The sequence below is a fragment of the Akebia trifoliata genome, chromosome 4 (assembly GCF_017979445.1).
Source record: "Akebia trifoliata isolate Shusen 1 chromosome 4, ASM1797944v1, whole genome shotgun sequence".
NCBI lineage: Eukaryota > Viridiplantae > Streptophyta > Magnoliopsida > Ranunculales > Lardizabalaceae > Akebia > Akebia trifoliata.
This window is the reverse complement of record NC_141378.1, coordinates 15,545,654-15,552,302: the sequence shown is the minus strand read 5'-3', so window position 1 is coordinate 15,552,302 and position 6,649 is coordinate 15,545,654.

The window sequence follows — 6,649 nt, the reverse complement described above, 5'->3', positions numbered from 1 at the left end:
TATACGATAACCCATAAAAAAAGAACAAGTTGATATTCAATGATTGTCTACTCCTACCTCTTAATGTTGATCTCGTGCGTTTCACTCTTTGATAAGAGAAGAAAATATCCACACCTAATGTTCTTTCATAAATTGACAGAATGTTATTCTCATCTTGTAAATTTTTGAAATTTTAAATTTAGGAGTGTAATAAGTAAAAGTTGGGGTGCCAATGGAAATTCTCATTTTTAAGTAGAAAAAATAAGGGTTTTGACAAGAGATTGAAGATGATGGATCGATATACCTTACAGTTCATGGATTTTTGGAAGAAACATAAAGAAGTTCAGGGTTTTGCTATGGGTTGGATATGTGGGCATTTAGGTCATTTTACAATAGTCTTACTTGAGGGCAAAGTTCAAGGGCTTGGCAGTTGAAAAACACAATGAAAATGATGGCCTGGCCCAGGTGGCTATTTGCATACGCCTAAATGGCTGAATGCACTCTCTTATGTGATTTTTTGTATATATATATATAAAAAAAAAAAAAAAAAAAGGTAATTATCATTTCACCGTTTAATTTTAGTATTGGCACACACCATCACCTACCGAACGAAAACTCAAAACCCACTTTCTTCTTCTTCTCCCTTCCTCCTTTTTACTTTCTTTCCTCATCATCCTCCTCTTCTTCCTCTTCTTCATATTCATCTCCTTCTAAGTTTTGTGAGACGGTGATTCAATGGAAATTAAGTTTTAGATATTTTTTTTCAAGTGACCTTATTTAATTAATTTATTATTATTATTATTTTTTTTAATTTTTTTTTAAAATTTTATATTTAATGATTAAGAAAGATGGAAAATTGCTATTAAAACCTTAAAACGATAATTTTGAATCAAAGAACTCGAAGATTATAAATGATGCAAATTGAATGGGTCCACGTGGATTAATCATATGTGAGGTGGAAAGCACAATCAATGGGAGAAGGGGTGATTACGTTATTTCATATCCTTTTGTGCTTATAAATAAGACACTAGGGCAACAAAGAAGATCACTGTAAACAACGTAGTCCAGATTTTGGATGAGTTTCATGAACAAATCTCTATATTGAATTCTCTTTCTCTCTCTCTCTCCCCTCCTTTTAAGTACTTACTACGTCACATTCAAGTTATAGTCAAGGCATCATAGCCCAGGACTGTACGGAGACAATGTGGCGTAATATCAACACCGAACGACCATGAAACAAAGTTTAAGTGGTGATGGGACTACCTAAGTGTTACTTGGTTTGTGATGTGTGCAAAGACATTATCTTCCTTGCACATTATCAAAATTAGGCATTTACAAAGATTTTTTGACAGTTTTGTTCAGTAGGTTCAGACCGAACTTGTTTTAGCACATTTAGTAGGTATCTATTGAATATTACCAAATACATTTGGTAGGTACTATTGAACAAAATTTTTTACCAAACATTACAAAACCGATTCGGTAAATACCTATCGAATTTTATAGAATAGATTCAGTAAATACCTATTGAATAAAACTTTCTCATGTCGATTGAAAGTTTTAGGGTAAGAAAAATAAGTAAGATCAAAGCTTAAAACCTTCATCGATTAGATGCAAAAAATAGAAGAAGAAATGTGTGAGAGAGAGAGAAGAAGAAGAAGAAGAAGAAGAAGAAGAAGACAAGGAAAAGAAGAAGAGATGAAGAAAAATGTTCGGTCCTTTAGGTGTGTGGAAAATAGAGGTAAAAACTGATTATTAGATGTGTGCAAAGGGATATTATAAAATTAAGCTGTAAATAGCTAGCAAGTGGATGGAATGAGCCATTTCGGTGTGTGCAAATAGACCCGTGCAAATTGAAACCACCCCCCCCCCCCCTTCAATGCTGTCACAATCTCCCATTTAATTCATAGAAAATTCACAATTTTTTTTTTCATTTTTTCAAGGGAAAATTACTTAAAGGACCGGGCAGAGGGCCTTTTTTCTAAATAGTCCTTAAGTTTTGGGTGCTCTTTTAATAGTTCATTGAGTAAACTTTTCTTTTCTGTACAGTCTCTAGGCCTCATCTCACATGTATAATGTCATTGAAATATCCAAATTACCCTTTTACCATCTTCTTCACATAATTAGGCTTTCCAATGGTAATTGCGATCATTTCCGACAATTTTTATCATAAATGACGAATGAAGATGACGTTCTCTTAATTTTGAATATCTAGTCACATTTTTTTTAATTTATTTTAATCATTTATAAAAAAAAATTGAAGAACAAAGTTGAGATCAAAAAAAAATTCTTCATTTTTCCCACTTTGATACTGGGTAAATCTCCGCGACACATCCAAAATGTATAGATCATAGTTGCAAATAAAAAATTATAGTTTAATCATCAAAACATTTTGAATCTCAATTTTTTTCTTCATTTAAAAAAAAAAAAAAAATCATCGAAATAAATAAAAAAAACACTTCTAGATTTTCAAAATTGAGATATTATTCATTTGTCATTCATGATAAAAGATTGTTGAAAATAAACGCAATCACCGTTGAAAAATCAAACTATGTGAAGAAGACGAGAAAGGGTAGTTTGGATGTTTCAAATACCTTATATAGGTGAGATGAGGTCCACGGACTGTTAAGAAAAGAAAAATTTACTAAATGGACTATTAAGAGACAGCTCAAAACTTAGGGACTACTTAGAATGAAAAACCCTCTGTTAGGGTCCTTTAAGTAATTTTTTTTTTCAATGAAAGTATTATTGTCCGGATTGTTGAATTATTTTGAATGATTCACATATTTTAAGTTTAAAAAGTATAAGACATGCTTTTTTTATTTTTTATTTTTATTTACGAATTTTACGTCTTTAAGAATTTTTATAAAATTTGCCCGAAAAACAAAAATCTACTATAACTTATTGAATGTTATGAAGTGTAAACTTATAAGTTGAAACTTGTAAAGTGTGAAACAAGTTTGACTTTGAAGCGTTTATGCTTCAAACAACAGTTTCAATGCCTTCAAACAATAGTTTCTATGCCCTCATTATCACCACCATCAGTATTATCATTACTTTTAATTTTATCATCACCATCACTATTAACATTACTATTATATTATCAAAATTTTGGTTTTTGAATTTTTGAAATGAGATGGATAATACATGTAAAAAGCATATGCTGCATATTTTCCTTTTATCGAATTTTAGATCAGATTTTTGCAACCCAAAATCATATAGAAACTCGAAAGTTTCACGTATCCAATGTTTTCCATATTCTGAATTGCTAACATGGATCATGAGAACCAATTGGATTAGACATACCCCTCGTGTTTTGGTGAATATTTGCGGGGCCCCTGTGTGTTTTTAAATTGATCATATACACCCTTTGGCATTTTTTTTCTCTGAACTACTAATGACCAATGACCCAAATACCTTATGTCAACATTTTGCAAAAAAAGCTTTTTTTCCTTTTAATAAGAGAAGGCTGGGTAAGTAGGTGACACATATTTGGATATAAAAGTCTAGGATTTTCTGTGTTATAAAGACGATGGATCGAAGACGAGGCTGAATATGTTAAAAATAATTTACTATGGAGAGAAGAACTAGAAGATAATATATGAATTTGATGGAGACAATTCAAGGTGTTTTGGCAAGAGGTTGGAGATGAGGGCATTTAAGTCATTTAATATTAGTTTTAGAATAGACCAAGGTTAAAAACGTATGTGACCAGTCATCAGTTTGAAACACAGGGCTATCTAAAATATTCACCAAAACATGGAGCGAATAGTTCTAAATCACCCCATTTTTAACTTTTTTACTTTCTAATCTAACTAATGGGCACGATATGTGAGATGTATGATTCATATCATATTTTTAGTCTTAATTTTCGAACTCAAGATATGTACTAATTAGTTTTAAATGAGTTAGTTTGGAATCTATCCAACTGTCGTACAAATGACAATTTAAAATATAAAAAATTAAACAAATTCAATCAACTCTCTCCAATGGGACATCACCTTGGCGGCTATTGAATAATAATTTTTTGCCCTTACACGTATTTTATGTGTGGCTATCATAGACTTTACTTAAGTGTATATGGTTGGAAAGTGGGAATATGCATTCACTTGCATTTGTTATTTTCTTTTTGTTGTATGATTGTTTATATGCATACAAGTAAATGTTTTGAATGTGTATATCTATGATTTTAAAAGGCATTGTGAAATTATATTTTCTTTCTTCAAAAGTAGAAAATGTGTCTGGACCCCTTAAATAATTTCATTTCCATTTTTTTATATACAATAATATAGTTACGTGGATCTCGTAAAGTTTGATCCATGAAATGGTGTTCATTGGGTTCAATGAACCAAATAATCGACGTCTTAGTTTGATTGACCAATCGCAATTTGTCATGTGTATCGAGGGCTTCTCTAACGTGAATATTTATCTAAATTTAGGATGCCCTCAATATACGCAACGTACTACAAATTGCTTCAACGAATTTTTTAAAACCATATATTGGAGCTATGTGTAAGTTTATTGGTAACTACCATTTAAAAGTCTCATTGGGGGATTTTTTGTCTTTTTGTGATGACGAAGTAATAGATGATTAAAATGATATTAAAGAAGATCTTGTAAAAAGGAATGGATACACTCCATATTAATTATATGCACTTTTATTTAGGATTTAAATATTTAACCCATGAAAATGGCTAATCGCTACATATTTTCTTGAAAATACTGAATCATATATCAACTTTATAACATTTATGAAAATAGTCATATATCCAAAATTGTAATTAAATTTATTACATATACGAGAAATTTGATAATGATTGATTTATGCCATTTAGTTGAATGTAGGTTCACAAGGATAAATAAGTAAATAACAAATGTGATTGTACAATGTACATAACTGTTTTGATAGAAATAAAAAATTACAAAATTAGATATATGGACATTTTCTCAAATCCTAAAAAAATAGTTGACTCAATAATTTTGCAAAATATTGACCAAAATGAATTTAAAATGAGAGAAGTAGTCACGCTTATTGGAATTTTAAAATGAGAGAAGATCACTAGACCCTTACGAATGCACACGAGGTTATAAATCTTAAATACTACATACATTATAGGCTAATTCAGAAAAATTGAAATTTGGAAAGTTAAATCAATCATAAGATATTGGAGAAACCAATTAAGACAAGAAGGTTAAGAAATCTCATCTGATCTATACAACTATTCATCACTTGACTATATTATTCAACCAAAAATATATTAAATTAAAATATATAGTTAAAAAATAAATAATTTTAATTAGTACAAAAGAGCTGAAGTCAATATAAGAATGAATGTGATGATCAGATTTTCATTTTTTTAACAAATAATCTCTTTTTTTTCATCATCAACTCCTTCCTATTGTTCTTGATTAACAAAAGATATAATAATTAGATCAACAATATAATCTTGGGGAAAAATACTGTAAACAATATATTCATAGATCTAGGATTTGATCTTGAACAAAACAGAATAATTGAATTGAACAAATAATAATTGTAAAATACCTGGTTCGCTTTTCCGATTATCCGCGGAGAATACATTGATTTTGATCTGCGAAGAATAGGTGTACTACCCCAACTCTGCCTACACTTTTGGTGATGGGAAGCTCAATCTCAATAATAGAATAATCTGTGTGTAGAGAGGGGGGGGGGGACGACCACCTATTTATAAAAGAGGATACTAGATTTTCTACCCATAGTAGAATTCTAGTATTAGGTGAATACCACTTAAGTTTTGATAGGATGTTCACTAACCCATCATATTTGATGCTGGTAACCAATGCCAGACCACTAGCATGGTTTCCAATTTTATCCTTAATGTTTTGAACAAATTACAATCCAGTATTTATATAAAATTTGTATATGTGAAAAGGCCACAAAATAATTTTAATTACGAAAATAATAATAATAATAATAATATAATAATAATTCCAACATATAAAATTTTATTAAAATATTCACAAAAAAGTAAATAAATCAATAGACCTCATAGATTAGGATTTTCACACCAATAGTTTCAGGGACTTACTTGTCTTTTGAAATGTTTATAATTATCAGACCATCTACATTTTCAATAAAAATAATAAAACTAAAAAACATTAAAAGAAAAACATAAAAAATCATAAACCATAGAGACATGATTTTAAAAAAATGAGGGATAAATCTTCACCGTCCCCAATTCCATCTTGATCAAAATTAAGAGTAATGAATATTAGGGGTGCACATGGTTCGGATTTTGGTAAAATTGGAATCGAACCAAACATGATCGGTTCTACAAATTTGAAACCGAACCAATCCAATTACCTTATAGAACCGAACCAATCCAATCCAATCTTGGTTCGGATTGGTTCGAATCGGTTCTCGGTTCTCATACTTATTGAAGATAAATACCTTCTTCCTCAATCCAAGCATTCTATCTCCTCCAATCTTCAAACCTTAAAAACAAATAGGACTTTTTTTAAACGTGGACTTTGGGATAATAAAAAAATTAAAAGGAAGAAGAAGAAAGAAATAAAAAATCGAAAATTTTATTTTTTAAATAATTATAAATAAATAAATATATATATATATATATATATATATAGGGTCACGTTATTACGACCCCCTTTTGGACCCCCTTTGCGACACACCTTT